Here is a 14,422-nt window from a genome sequence, read left to right as displayed (position 1 = left end):
AGTTTTCTTTAAAGACCACAGGGTTTTCCATGTGTGGTATATTCATTGTGTTGAACCCTAATATTTACAAAAAACTGACATAACAGAACAAATACACAAGGCTGTTGGATGTTAGTTAATTTTTATAATAATTTATTTACATAACACGTGTACCAGTCAAATTATGTTGCAGAACCAGGAGCTGAAGATTCTAAAGTCCAGACATATTCTTAAGTGATATGTAATTCACAACAGCAGTTGACTGGTAGAGCAAGCCCACTTTGTCTCTCCAAGTCTGCAAAATGACTTTGGAGATCAACATCACCACACAGACTGCGCGGAGCTGGCAGTTAGTCATCGAACTGGTGTAGGGCTTCCTGGGACACTGGGAATCCACATTCTCTTCCGTCAAACCTAAGGCCAGTCAGAAATCAAAAAGCTTTAAGTCAAGTCATTGCAAATTTATCATTTAACCCTCCAAAAGGTAGGCAAAAATTCTAAATAAGAATTATAATTCAAACTAAGTCAGTTCTCTTTCTTAGCATTCGTTTCGATGTCTCACTATGGGATACGCCCCTCGCGCGTATTCACAGAAGCACTATAACAATTCGCCAGCCCTGATAGGCTGGCAGTCGTGACGTCCGCTTCAAGGTGCCGCACCTTAAATACGGTGGACGCGGCGTCACACGTCATTCAAACAACTCTTCTCGCTTCACGAACAAGCATTTTCTAATCGACGTCGATGCTAACTAGCTGCTGTCCATAGACCGGAGCTAACACCTCCTACGCCGGACGCTAGTGGTAGCAACGTCGACCCGACTGCCTTCACCATAGGTAGTTTTTCAAATTTAAATAGCTAAACGGCACCGGGAGCCTGTGGTCACCGCACTGCCTGCTACCGGAGCTAGCTAGCTAACAGGGATTATCACTCCAGATAATTCGCTACCCTTTAGCACACCAAGCTAAATGGAGCAAGCTGCAAAGCTTCATTCCACCCCGAACCTAGGCGATGCCAATCGCCTGTGCACCTGTGGAAATAAAATGTCGAGAACGGACACTCACCAGGTCTGCTCGGCGTGTCTCGGGCTGGAACATGCCCGCGCCGCCATCAGCAACCCGGGCTCGTGCGCCGACTGCTCCCGCTTCACAGCGAAGAGCCTCCATCGATGGCTAGCACGCCAAGCTAGCCTCTCTGAGGGGGACCCGATCCTATCCACGGCCACCACCGAGAAACCCCAACCCGGTGTAGCCGAGGAGGACACTCCCAAACCAGAGATTCGGCACTGGGGCTCCACGCTGGATTTGCTGGACCCGCTAACGGAGCCACCTCTCATGTTGGATTATGAGGAGGAGGATGAGTCCGACTGCGAGGATTGTCTGGTGTCGGATGGTGACGACGAGGATTTTAAATCCTGCTTCGTTCCACCGGCACAGGCTCTCAGCTCTCCAAGCCCTGCAAAGGGCTCGGCTGGGGTAATTACGCCCCAGCTTAGCGGCGATATGCACGATGTGTGTAAGCGCGCCGCAGAGAGACCGAAGATTCCATGGCCCGCTGTCGTGGCGGAGGCCCCAAGGTCCCGCTACGAGGGGAAGAAATCACCCCAAGCGAAGAGGGCTGCGAGACAACTTCTCCCGGTGTTCCCGGAACTCCTGGAGGAAGTTACCGCCTCATGGAAGCAAAACCCTTACTCCAGCAAAGCCACCATTCAAGGTGCGTCTTCCCTGGATGTTGAAGGGATGGATAAACATGCCATGGCCCGCATGCCTCCCATGGAGCCCATGGTGGCAGCTCACCTCCATCCACGGCTGTCAGCTGCCTCGTCCAGGGCCCCCACACTCCCCACTAAAGCCGATCGCCTCCAGTCTGCCATGACTGAGCGAGCTTATAAAGCAGCGGCTTTGACAGTGAGGGCTCTCAACGTCACCTCCATGTTGTCAGCTTACCAAGCGGAGCTTTTTGAGCCTGAATGTTCCGCATGGGATGAGATCACCACAATTGCGGATATCTGCCTGCGCGTACAGCGATGCGCTGTACAGGCGGCGGGGAAGTGCATGTCGATGTTGGTGTTACAGGAGAGGACGAGATGGCTGAATCCGACCAATCTGTCCGATAGAGAAAAGGAGGACATCCTGGACATGCCTATTGTCTCCGAGGGTGTCTTCGGCTCCGCTCTCGCTTCAATGCAAAAGCGCTGCGAGGCGAAGAAAAAGGAAGATGAGGCTCTGCAGCTCTGCCTTCCGAGGAAAGCACCTGCTGCCGCGCACCCGGCCCCCCGGCAGACTTTCGCTCAGGTGGCCTCTAGGAGCGCTCCCCCTGCTTTCCGCATCCCGAAGCGCCCCAGGGCTCAACCGGGTGCGAACACCAACGGCCCCCCGGACACCAAGCCCGCTTGGCCGAGGAAGCCCTTCTTCTCCCCGTCGACCCAGGCTGCTCAACTGTCACCCAGTCAGCAGGCCAGGCGGAAGAAGAAGGCGACTTAGCGGTCAACCCCACCGCGAGCAGAGCTGCCAGCCGATCCCTGTTCCCTGGCAGCCCAGCTATCCCGTGTGTTAGGGGAGAAATTACCCAGTGCCACCCATCCCTCTCGGCGACGCGTGGGCCCAGAGCTCAGTTCGTGCGTCCCATTAAAGAGGAGAAGAGACATGTTTCAGATGTGGGATTGTTCAACACCACACCAATGTCTCACAAGCACTCACACACAGTTTGTGTCAATAAAAAGTTTTTCACTGACGCATCCAGGCACACAGCCGAGGGAGCAGGGTTACAAATACAAAAAGACTCAAAAACGACACACAACGTGCAAAGCACACCGTTGTCCCCCTTAACACCACAAGGGGGAAGCAGCGTCCCACCTGTGGTGAAACGTCCCGTTCCGCTCATCTCGAGCCTATCAGACCGCGCATGCGCGGTGATAATCGGAGGTGTGCAGCTCGTGCGGGCCCCCAGAGATCGTCTGTGTCAGACAGAGCTTCACTCCCCCCTAACTTTGAGGTTAGAGAGTTGGAAAGCATGCACAGCGTCAGAGTAGATATTGAAAACACTGGCCAAAGGCTACAGGCTTCAATTCGCCACGATGCCCCCCCGCTTCCGCGGCCTCATCGCTTCCCGTGCGCACGGAGAGTCGGCCCGGGTGTTACGGGAAGAAATATCAGCTCTATTAAACAAAAGTGCCATACGAATAGTGCCACGCCAGCAGAGACTGGAAGGTTTTTATTCGAGGTATTTCCTGGTCCTTAAGAAAGGGGGGAGTTGCTTACGTCCCATCCTGGACCTTCGCATTCTGAACTCGTATCTCAGGAGATACAAGTTTCGCATGCTGACACATTCAACGCTGATACGTTTGACTGGTTCACATCAATCGATCTGAAAGATGCATATTTTCACATTCCCATTTATCCTCCGAACAGGAGATATCTGAGGTTCGCTTTTCAGGACACAGTGTGCGAGTACCTATTCCTGCCATTCGGCATGTCACTGAGCCCGAGGGTGTTTGTGAAATGTGTCGATGCCGCTATAGCCCCCCTCAGGGAGCAGGGCTATAGCGTTGCCACTTATCTGGACGACTGGCTGCTGCTGGCGCGCTCAGAGCAAGAGGCGGCGGCGCACACAGGCATTGTGCTGGCACACCTAGCCGATCTGGGGTTTGTGGTGAACAGGGAAAAGAGCGTGTTAACACCGAGCCAGGACATTGCCTTTCTGGGTCTCACGTTAAATTCACTGACCTACACGGCTCGCCTGTCAGCCGAGAGAGTAAACACTTTCAGGTCCACTCTCTCTCATTTTGCCGTAACACGTCGGGTCACGTATGGACTGTGTCTCCGGTTACTGGGATTGATGGCCTCAACCATCTTGGTGGTGAGGCTGGGCAGACTGTACATGAGAGATTTCCAGCGCTGGGTGGCTTCTCTCAGACTGGATCCTGTGCGACACAGACGCCGCAGTGTCACGGTTTGCGCGTCCTGCGTCAGCGCGCTGCGACCATAGCAACAGCTGTCTCTGTTGACAGCAGGTGTGCGCATGGGCGCAATATCTGCCAGAAAAGTGGTGACAACGGACGCCAGTCTGTCAGGCTGGGGAGGTGTGTTCGAAGGCAGATCCGCGAATGGGATGTGGAGCACAGATCTCAAACATGCCCATATAAATTATCTGGAGTTGATGGCAGTGTTTCTGACGCTGAAACATTTTCTGCCGTTTCTCCGGGGACATCATGTGTTAGTGAGGACGGACAATACGACCACGGTGGCGTATATCAATCGCCAGGGGGGTCTACGTTCTCTACAGTTACACACTCTTGCACGCAGACTGATATTATGGGGCGAGGTGCATCTCCTCTCAGTGAGAGCAACCCACGTTCCCGGAATTCAGAATGTGGGTGCGGACCTCTTGTCCAGGGTAAATCCTCTCTACGCGGAGTGGAAGCTTCTCCCGTCTGTAGTAGAGAAGATTCGGTCACTTTTCGGCCGCGCAACAGTGGATCTGTTTGCGTCGGGGGCGAACACACAGTGCCCACTGTTCTTCTCCCTGCACGACCGGAGCGCACCGCTGGGGCTGGATGCGTTCGCTCACGAGTGGCCGCGCGTCCCGCTTTACGCGTTTCCACCTCTGGCTTTGATTCCCCCGACACTGCTCAGGGTGCGGGAGAATCGTCTGTCACTAATTTTGATCGCTCCTCACTTGCCGTCCATGCACTGGCTGGCGGAAGTGAGGCAGCTCCTCTACGGTCACCCGTAGCCTCTCCCGCTGCGCAGGGACCTGCTCTCCCAGGCGCGCGCTGGCAGATATTTCACCCTCATCCGGAGCGCCTCGCCCTGTGGGCTTGGCACGTGAGTGGTTTAACCTGAGCCAGAATGTTGTTAACACGATTCAGAATGCCAGAGCATCATCCACTAGGTCTCTCTATGACTGTAAGTGGAAATTGTTTGAGGATTTGTGTGCTTCTGCACAGGAAATCCCTTTTCAGTGTCCAGTTGGTACTATCCTGTCCTCCCTGCAGGACTTGATTGATCAAAAGAGGGCATTTTCTACTGTCAAAGTTTACTTGGCAGCTATTTCCGCTTGCCATGTTGGATTTGATGGAAAACCAGTGGGCCTACACCCCCTGGTTTGTCGTTTTATGAAGGGTGCACGGAGGTTGCTGCCCATCTCTAAAACTATGTCACCATCTTGGGATCCAGCAGTGGTGCTTGGTGCCCTCTCTAGTCATCCTTTTGAACCACTGGATAACGTCGACATGAAAACGTTATCCCTGAAGGTGGCTCTGTTATTGGCTTTGGCTACAGCTAAACGAGTGAGTGATATTCACGCTTTATCTGTACATCCGGCATGCACTACATGAAAACAAGCGTTTGTGTCAATCTGTGTCCCAGGAAAGTGTTGGCACATCCTTCGGTTAACGACTTTCACACGTATCTGCAGGCAGCAAAGGAAACTCTGCAGTTGTCAAGCCTGAGAGCTGTTGTGAGGTGACCCCCCTACTCCTACGCCTAGAGGACGCTTTCACATGCAAATGACAATGCTCTGAGCTTCACAAATGCAAATCAGGATAGTTCCCCTCAGAGCAGATAACACCTTTTTCTAAGAGTATACTAAACTATCTGGCATCTTGACAAAGGTCAATGCTGTCAAATTAAACAATGCACTTTATTTCAAATTTTTATTGTCATCCAAAACAATCCTGAATCTCAACCACTGTACAGAGTGGCATGATTACAGTCACTTTTTCAATTGTGCTGGTTAAATGCACAGAGGATTTGTTAACCACACCTCTACCAGCAAAGAAATGATGCTGGGTATGATCATCTGTGTCCTGTAAGCTCCAAACTTCTACTGGCTTTCCATAAAAATATCTGTCCTCCCAAAATACTGGCATCAAATTCACATGTCAATGGCAAACTAAGCTGTTTTCCATGAATTATAAATGCTACCTTTTCACCACTACTTTCAAAACAGCCTCGTAGACGCCGTGCAGCGTCGAGTGTCGCTGACATGTAACTCCGGCTCGTGTTTAGCTTGTTCCGTACGAGTGACTCTGTCTTCGGAGTAAATAACTTGCTGAAGTCGACACGACGCTGTTCCCTGGAGGAGAAGATGAGTGCGTGGGAAGCAGATCCGCGCGCCCTGTGTGGACGAGTCAAGGCGGAGAAGACGGGAGCACAGTCCCTGAGTTAAGGTGAGAGCTAAACGGAGCCGCCATGCTAACTACGAAGCTAACTGGTACATCTGAAAGCATGTCCGCCACTTTCGGATAGCGAGAAAGTTGCTAAAATACGAATACAGCATCGAGTGCTGGAGCGGATCTAGTGCATGTGTAAATATGTATGAATTACTTAGATGTAACAGTTTGTTCTCGTTAAGTTTTTTCATCAACGTGACTTTTTTCTGTATGTTTTCACAGCCTGAGTCCCCCCCCCCCACACACACACACAAACAAAGAGGCGTTAGGCTGAGACGCTGAAAGTCCGGATTTAAAGTGCAGAAAATTAAGCCATTGAATGTAAGTAACTGTTTATGAATTGTTTTGGTGTTTTTTTGCTGTGGATCTTCCAACGGTGATGCAGCGCGGCTATTTTCGTTTATTAATAATAAACTCATGTTACTCGTGTTGTTTTCCAGCTGCCTGTCCATGACGTAGTAAGACACACTATGAGCCAGTATGATCCGACTAGACCAGGGGTCTCAAACTCAAATTACCTGGGGGCCGCTGGAGGCAGTATCTGGGTGAGGCTGGGCCGCATCAGGTATTCCACAAAAAAAAAACTTTGCTAAAAAAATCCAAACTTCTCTAATGTCATTACTAACAGTTATTTAACTTCAATGGGTTCTTCTGAACATGAATAGAATATTGAAGAACACGAACAGTTCTTGTAAACATGGCTTCTCTTGCCTTGCTGCCAGAGACCTGGCAGCGCTTCCTCTCACATAGCTGAGCCACATTTGGCTTGAGGGAGGAAGCAGTTGAGACCCTCAGTATGGCTTGAAGATGATCATCAGTAAGCCTGGACCTGTACCTGGACTTATTGAAGTTCAAGGTGGAGAAGAGCTTTTCACACAAATATGTGCTCCAAAAAAGGCACATGGTCCGCTTGAACATTCGGGAAAGCTCAAGGAAGCTGGGGTTCAATTCTCACAAAAATTGCCCCAGCTTGTCTTCCTTTCCACTCACCTCCCTGAACTTGGCTTTGAGGTCAGAGTTGCACTGCAGGCCAATGAGCTCCATTTGAAGCACAGGAGGGGCATCTTGCACATCAAAGGAGAAGGGATCCGCAAAATTTTTGTAAAAGTCGCTCTGTGCGTCTTGAAGTCTGCAAATCTATGATCAAATTCCTCCTGTAGCCTCACATTTTTCTATACATTTTTGTGCTTACTTTGTGCCGGCGTGTTGGCTTGCCTGCGTTCTGGGACTTATTTGAGCAGATCCGGTACCTCTCGTATCGAAAAAAATATGAACATTAAAAAAAGTTTTTTAAGAAATGATTAAAATAAAATATAACAATATAATGTAATCACTAGAAAATTACGGAGCCCCTGTTGACATCGGTGGATGAATTACTAATTTGTGGCCACGCAATAACAAGATAATCTAATAAATTATATATAAAGCTTTCTTAACAACAGCATCACAATTTCATAAAATAATAACAAATGCAGACTTCTAAGATGAACCAAAATAACTAGCACATCGTCATGTACAGTCCGTGGCTCGGTGCGTAAATGTCACCACCAGAGGATGAGGGAATTTAAATCATTAAAATTCATCCACACATATCAGGTGTAAATAATAATGTAAAACAGCCCAGACTGTAAAATGTAGATATTAGCTCAATGACGTGTTATAAACTGCTGCGGTTTAGAATAATCTGTCTGCGTAAAGAAGCTCCCAAAACCTCACAGCGCAGCGTGTGCGTAAAGGAGCCGTGGTGTCCCTTGAATTTGCCTTCAATTTAACAAATTGTGTGTGTGTGTGTGTATGTGTGTGTGTTCCGTTCAGAAGTCGCCTTTGCTCAAGACGCCACTTTATTAATCACTGACATAAAGACTGATACCGTCACTGCAGTATAGCCTAAAAAAGTCCCACTGCATTGTAAGTGGCATGTGTGTGCTGTTTTAAGCGGCGTTTTATGTGCGTTCCGGGACCTGTGCTCGTCGTACCTGCGCTGTGATATGTACTTAGCGTTCCGGCACCTTGTGATTTATAAATGAAGCACTGGATACATCATGACCTGCGCGAAAGAGGGCAGAAAACTATGAATTTCACCCTCCTGCACCGCACATCCAAAGCCACTCTTTTCTCTCCCGGCTCTCTCTCTCACTCACTCTCACACGTACACACACACACACGACCCCGCCCCCCATGTCACTCACTTACATGCTGCGTTCACTGGTCAGGCACACAGTAGGAAACCAGAACATCATAACATTGTCCCACACAGCAGCTAACAGCGGAGCTGCTACAATGTTTGTGCGGGCCGCACTAACATTAAACTTTCATATTAAGGCGGGGGCCACAAAATATCGTCCCGCGGGCCGCAATTGGCCCGCGGGCCGCGAGTTTGAGACCCCTGATTTACAGGGTCTTACCTGGAGACTTTGGTGGAAAGCTCTGTTTGGAGTGTGAGTGTGGGGGAGATGAGGGTTGGTAACTTGGTCTAGGAGGTGAATGGGATCTGGATGGTGCTGTGGTAGGAAATAGAGGTGCAGGTTCTAATGTACAGCTAGGCAAAAGAGAAAAAAAGTAATACAAGGTAAAAACATTTTCACATGTTTATTCAAAAACTAGTCAGATTCATCATGATGATCCTTATTATGAACTCAAAATTGTATGAACTGTAATGGAAAATTCCACTGATCAATGTCTTACTACTGTGATGAATTTTTTACTACTGTTTGACTATTTGCTGTGCACTGTGCAACCTCAAAGTGCATGCCCTTACTTGGTGATTTCACCTCCTGTTGACCTTTATCTGTGCAACTGTGTACTGGGTTTGATTCCACTTTCTGTAGCATTGATGCCAGACAGCAGACATTTTCTGTCTGCTCTCTGTTTAGGTTTAGGATTAATTGATAGACCTGAGTTAAAAATAGCAGCAACTCCACCTCCTCGGCCGAATTCTCTGGGAACGTGTGAATTTATATGACTTGGAACTACCAGCACTCTTCCTAGAGCTGGCCGCCCGACCCGAACTGAGCGATCAGGGGAGAAGGGCCTAAGTCAGGGAGGTGACCAAGAACCCGATGGTCACTCTGACAGAGCTCCAGCGTTGCACTGTGAAGAGAGGAGAAACTTCCAGAAGGACAACCATCTGAATGCCAAGCATCATGTCTGGAGGAAACCAGGCACCGCTCATCACCTGGCCAGCATCTTGCTGTGGGGGTGTTTTTCAGCAGAAGGAATTGGGAGACTAGTCAGGATTGAGGGAACGATGAATGCAGCAATGTACAGAGACATCCTTGACGAAAACCTGCTCCAGAGCGTTCTGGACCTCAGACTGGGGCGAAGGTTCATCTTCCAACAGGACAACAACCAACAAAGGAGTGGCTTCGGGATAACTCTGTGAATGTCCATGAGTGGCCCAGCAAGAGCCCAGACTTGAATCCGATTGATCATCTCTAGAGAGATTGAAAAATGGCTGTGCTCCGACGCTCCCCATCCAATCTGATGGAGCTTGAGAGGTCCTGCAAAGAAGGATGGGCAAAACTGCCAAAAAATAGGTGTGCCAATCTTGTAGCATCATACTCAAAAAGACTTGAGGCTGTAATTGCTGCCAAAGATGCTTCAACAAAGTATTGAGCAAAGGCTGTGAATACTTATGTACGTTTTTTATTAGTAATAAATTTGCAAAAATGTCTAAAACACTTTTTTCAGTTTATCATTATGGGGTATTGTGTATAGACTTTTGATAAAAACAATGAATTTAATCCACTTTGGAATAAGGCATTAACATTACAAAACAAGGGCTACGTTGTAGCACTTGCGGGCCCGAGCGCCCGCACTTTGAAGCCTGATGTGGTCGGTCGAGAGAGCGATCGATAACCAAGCGCACGTCTCCGCGTTGCATACGTGTTGCGCACTGCGGTAAGGATAAACGCTTCACTGCCTGCGTCCGTCACGCAATGTCGATTCTTGCCTGCTAATTGCTCTTTACAGTCCACGCTATCAAATAGCACATCACACTGTGAACATTTTATGTAAGTCGAATGATAGTTGTAAAACAAAGCTTACTTCCTGTTGCCAGTAGGTGGCGCCATCAATATTATTACTCATAGACAAAAAGATCTGTTCAAGTAGGCGCTCTGATGTAGCGTGAGCAATTTTGTGTCAATTGGACAATGTTAATATGACCCTGAACTAATATTTAAATATGGAGTTGTTCAGATCAGGATTGTGATCTTAGGTCAGTAGTTCGGAGCCGGTTGGATAATGCAGAGTGGATTAACAAAGTACTTCCTGTTAAATGGCGAATCAGTAGGTGGCGCTATGACACTCAGGGAATATTGACACATAGAGCTGTTCAGGCTTGGACTCTGATCAGGTGACAGAAGTTTGGTAGTGATAGGACAATGCAGAGTGGAGTTATGACAACATCGTGTCCTTTGGCGAAGGACTATCCTTCGCCGCACATCAATGTTTACAAGATTTGAGGAAAAGTCACAATTCTGACCATGATCCAGTGACTTGACTGAGCTCTTTTGAGCTGTATATTGTAAAGCAGCCAGGAGCAGTTAATCAAAGTATAAAACATGTCACTTCCTGTAGCCACCAGGGGGTGCTGTGATTTCAAGTCATAATTTCTGTGTAGATGTCATCAGGCCAGGACTCTAGTCTTACATGTCTAGTTTGGACTCGATTGGACAATATATGTCCGAGATACAGAACCCCGTGTTTTGATGGCGTTGAATCAAACTTCAACGCCACAGTCACGCGGCCTTAAAACCATATGAATATCTTCGGGGGGGGGGGGGGCTGGTGATACACAGATGTAGTTTGAGTGAGATAGAACCATGAACACTGAAGTAACAGCAATTTCGTGTTTCACGGCGAGTTGAGGAAATTTGACGCCACGCCACGGTCAGTTTTTATCTCCATCTTGTTGTGATGACACTCATCTTAATTTGAAGTTGATCTGATGAAAGCCCTGGGACAAGTACGTTTTGATGGCGTTTAATCAAACTTTGACGCCATGCCACGGTCACATTGTGTGACGAAAAATCGATTGAAGATGGAGATAAGTCAGTTCTTATCTCCATCTTGTTGTGATGACACTCATCTGAATTTGAAGTTGATCAGATGAAAGGCCTGGGACAAGTACATCAAAGTAAAAATCGCCAAAATGGCCACTAAATCCAAAATGGCAAGCTTCCTGTTGCATTTTTCATAATGATCCTTGTGACTTTTTTTCATGATTAGTCACGATACACCTCTGGCCCGATTTTGGTGAAAATCGGTTATGTGGAAACCTAGGGGCTTGGTTCCAGGGGGCGCTGTTGAGCCATTTTGCCACCCCCATTTCCAATTACTCCAGAATACGTACATTTTCACCACTTTCTAATTTATTGCAAAGTTTTAAAACTTTTTAAAACTTTTTGAGCCCTCAAAAAGCCCATCCTTTTGTCGGAAAAATAATAATAATAATAATCATCACAATTTCAATAGGGCCTCTCACCATTCAGTGCTTGGGCCCTAATTATGGAAAAAGTGTTAGGGTTAGGGTTAGTGCTGTGAATACTTTCTTGATGCACTGTGTGGTAATACTTGATTCTAGTCCTGTGTGTGGATCATATAGTTGTGATTAAAGGTGTGGGATATATAAGCTACAATTTCAGATTTTATTTCAATTTTAAGCCTGGTGTACACTGAGTGAAACTATCCTGATTTGCATTTATAAAGCTCACAGCATTGTCATTTACATGTGAAAGCCCCCCCTAGGCCTAGAGCAGGGGGGTCACATGCCAACATTCTCAGGCTTGTAAAACTGCCAGAAACTGAAACCCCGCGTCAATTGCCGGCAGTTTTCTGTGCTGCCTGCAGATTCCTGTGAACAGTCGTTTACCTGAAATTCCACCGAAATTTGGAGGGGCACTAACTGACACAAATTCTTTTTTTCATGCAGTGAAAGCACTTAATTACTGTAGAGGTAAGAGCCACAGGTCTGTAGTCATTCAGGCAGTTGATAGATGGTTTCTTGGGTACAGGCACAATGGTGGCAGATTTTAAACATTTGGGGACTGTGCAAGTTGATAGAGAGAGGTAAAAGATGTTGCTAAATACCTCTGACAGCTGGTCCGCAGAGTCCCTGAGTACCCTCCCTGGTATGCAGTCAGGGCCAGCAGCCTTCCTGGGGTTCACACCACGGAGAACTCTTCTGACATCTTTGGTATTTACAGTAAGTGCCATGCAGGTTGTTTGTGGATGGTAGTGGTGCCGGCCCGGTCTTTGACTAAGTCACCTCAAAACGGGCAAAGAAGTGGTTGAGCTTCTCAGCAAGCAAGTCGCTGCTGGTGCTGGTAGTTGGGTCCTTGTTGCCCTTGAGTTTGTCAGATGCTGAATGCCCTGCCAGACACGCTGGGGGTCCCTCTCACTGAAGTGTCCCTCAATCTTCCTCCCATATGCTGTTTTGGCCTCTTTGATGCCTTCCTTTAAGTTGGATCTGGCAACGCTGTAAAGTTCCTTGTCCCCAGACCTAAGGGTTGAATCACAGTCTCTCAGCAGCAGCTTGACATCCCTGGTCATCCATGGTTTGTTGATCCGATAACATCTGATCTGTTTGTTGACAACGATGTTATCAATACAGGTCTGTATGTAAACAGACAGTGGATGTGTAGTCTGCCCCATCCTGTTGTGCAAATATATCCCAGTGAGTGCACTCGAAACAGTCTTGGAGTTGGATGGAAGCAGTGGAGTATAAAGTACTTGAAAGCAATACTTGAGAAAAGTACAGATATCTAACCTGAAAGAGATTCCGGTAAAAGTCACCTATAAGAAAATTACTTGAGTAAAAGTCTTAAAGTAGCTCATATTAAATGTACTTAAGTATCAAAAGTATCTGGTGTTGAAATGTACTTTAGTATCAAAAGTAGGCATAAACAGACACAAAACAACCCAAAATTGTTCTCTTCAGGCATTATTTCTACTGACTAAAAAATTATAACAAAAATATACATATAATTTATAATTTTAAAATTTTTGAACCCCAGATGCTGAGGTTCAAATAGTAATGGCCTAGTGCATCTGAACTTCTAGGGACAACAAATACCCAATTCAACAAAATAGTGCCTCTTGTATCTGCCTAAGAACACTAATAGACCACAGTGTAACCACTAAACATGGACCTTTCACTTTCTAATCAGTAGCAGGAATGAAACACAATGATGACTCAGAAAAAGGAAACAAGTTCTAGGCACACAACCTGCACAGTGCTGGTACAGAGAAGTAAAAATCACTGCACACAGTCTGGGGAGTGTGCTCGCATTGATAAAGTCCCTGCCCTTTGTACACACATCGCTTATACCCATTAGATAGTTTAGTGAGGTCCTCGGATCGTTCCTGGCGGAGCGCCGTGAAGACTATCAAACTTAGTAACAAAGTAAAACTCGTGACAAAGTTTCTGAAGGTGAACCTGTGGAGGGATCATTACCGGTACAGCCTGCTCGACCCCAGTTGACCAAGGCAACCCGACCAACCTCCGGACACTTAGGGTCCCGTGCTACCCCCCCGACGGCAAACAAGCCGCCAGGCCTGCACATCTCCCGAGGCAGGGGACATGCGAGTGAGCGAGAGAAAGGTGCGCCGTGCATAAAGGCGAGCGTTGCGCCAACCTCCGCTGCTCAAGTAACAAGCCAGTTTTGACAATATAAGAAGTAGAAAGTAGAAAAATGTCTGTTCAAATGTAGCGAGTAAAAGTAAAAAGTGTCAGGAAAATAAATACTCAAGTAAAGTACAGATATATGAAAAATCTACTCAAGTAAATCTTTATGCTCCTCACACTAGGCAAAGTTTTCCTAATGAGAGGCCTATATGTCGGGGTTAGAAAAAGGGAAAGGTGGTCAGACTGGCCTAAGTGAGGATGGGTGGAGACTTTGTATCCTTCCCTGATGTTGCTGTATACATGATCCAATGTATTTTGACCCCTCTTAGGACATGTAACATGCTGGTAGAATTAAGGGAGGACAGTTTTAAGATTTGCATGGTTAAATTTCCCAGCCACGATGACACAGTCTGCAGATTTTTGATGGCTGTAAGCAGGATGTTCAGTGCTATCTTGAAAGACAAATACGCCCCAGCTCTACTGTGAGGAACCTTGTAGTTATGTTTGACCAGGACATGTTATTTGACCCACATAAAACAAGTCTTGAGGAGAGCTTTTTTCCACCTGCTTTTATGAATGTAAATTTAATTTAATTGATTAGTGCTACACTTAAAGCACTAAATAGTACTTCGCAGTTAAG

At 47.3% G+C, this 14,422-nt stretch overlaps 1 pseudogene; it reads left to right on the top strand.

Moving 5' to 3' along the window:
* The first annotated feature begins 2,031 nt into the window (after nt 1–2,031).
* Nucleotides 2,032–4,821, top strand: LOC133014615 (uncharacterized; annotated as a pseudogene).
* The last annotated feature ends 9,601 nt before the right edge of the window (nt 4,822–14,422 follow it).

The sequence above is a fragment of the Limanda limanda genome, chromosome 11 (genome assembly GCF_963576545.1).
Source record: "Limanda limanda chromosome 11, fLimLim1.1, whole genome shotgun sequence".
Taxonomy (NCBI): domain Eukaryota; kingdom Metazoa; phylum Chordata; class Actinopteri; order Pleuronectiformes; family Pleuronectidae; genus Limanda; species Limanda limanda.
Note: the sequence above shows the minus strand (reverse complement) of the source record. Positions and strands in the feature narration are given on the sequence as shown.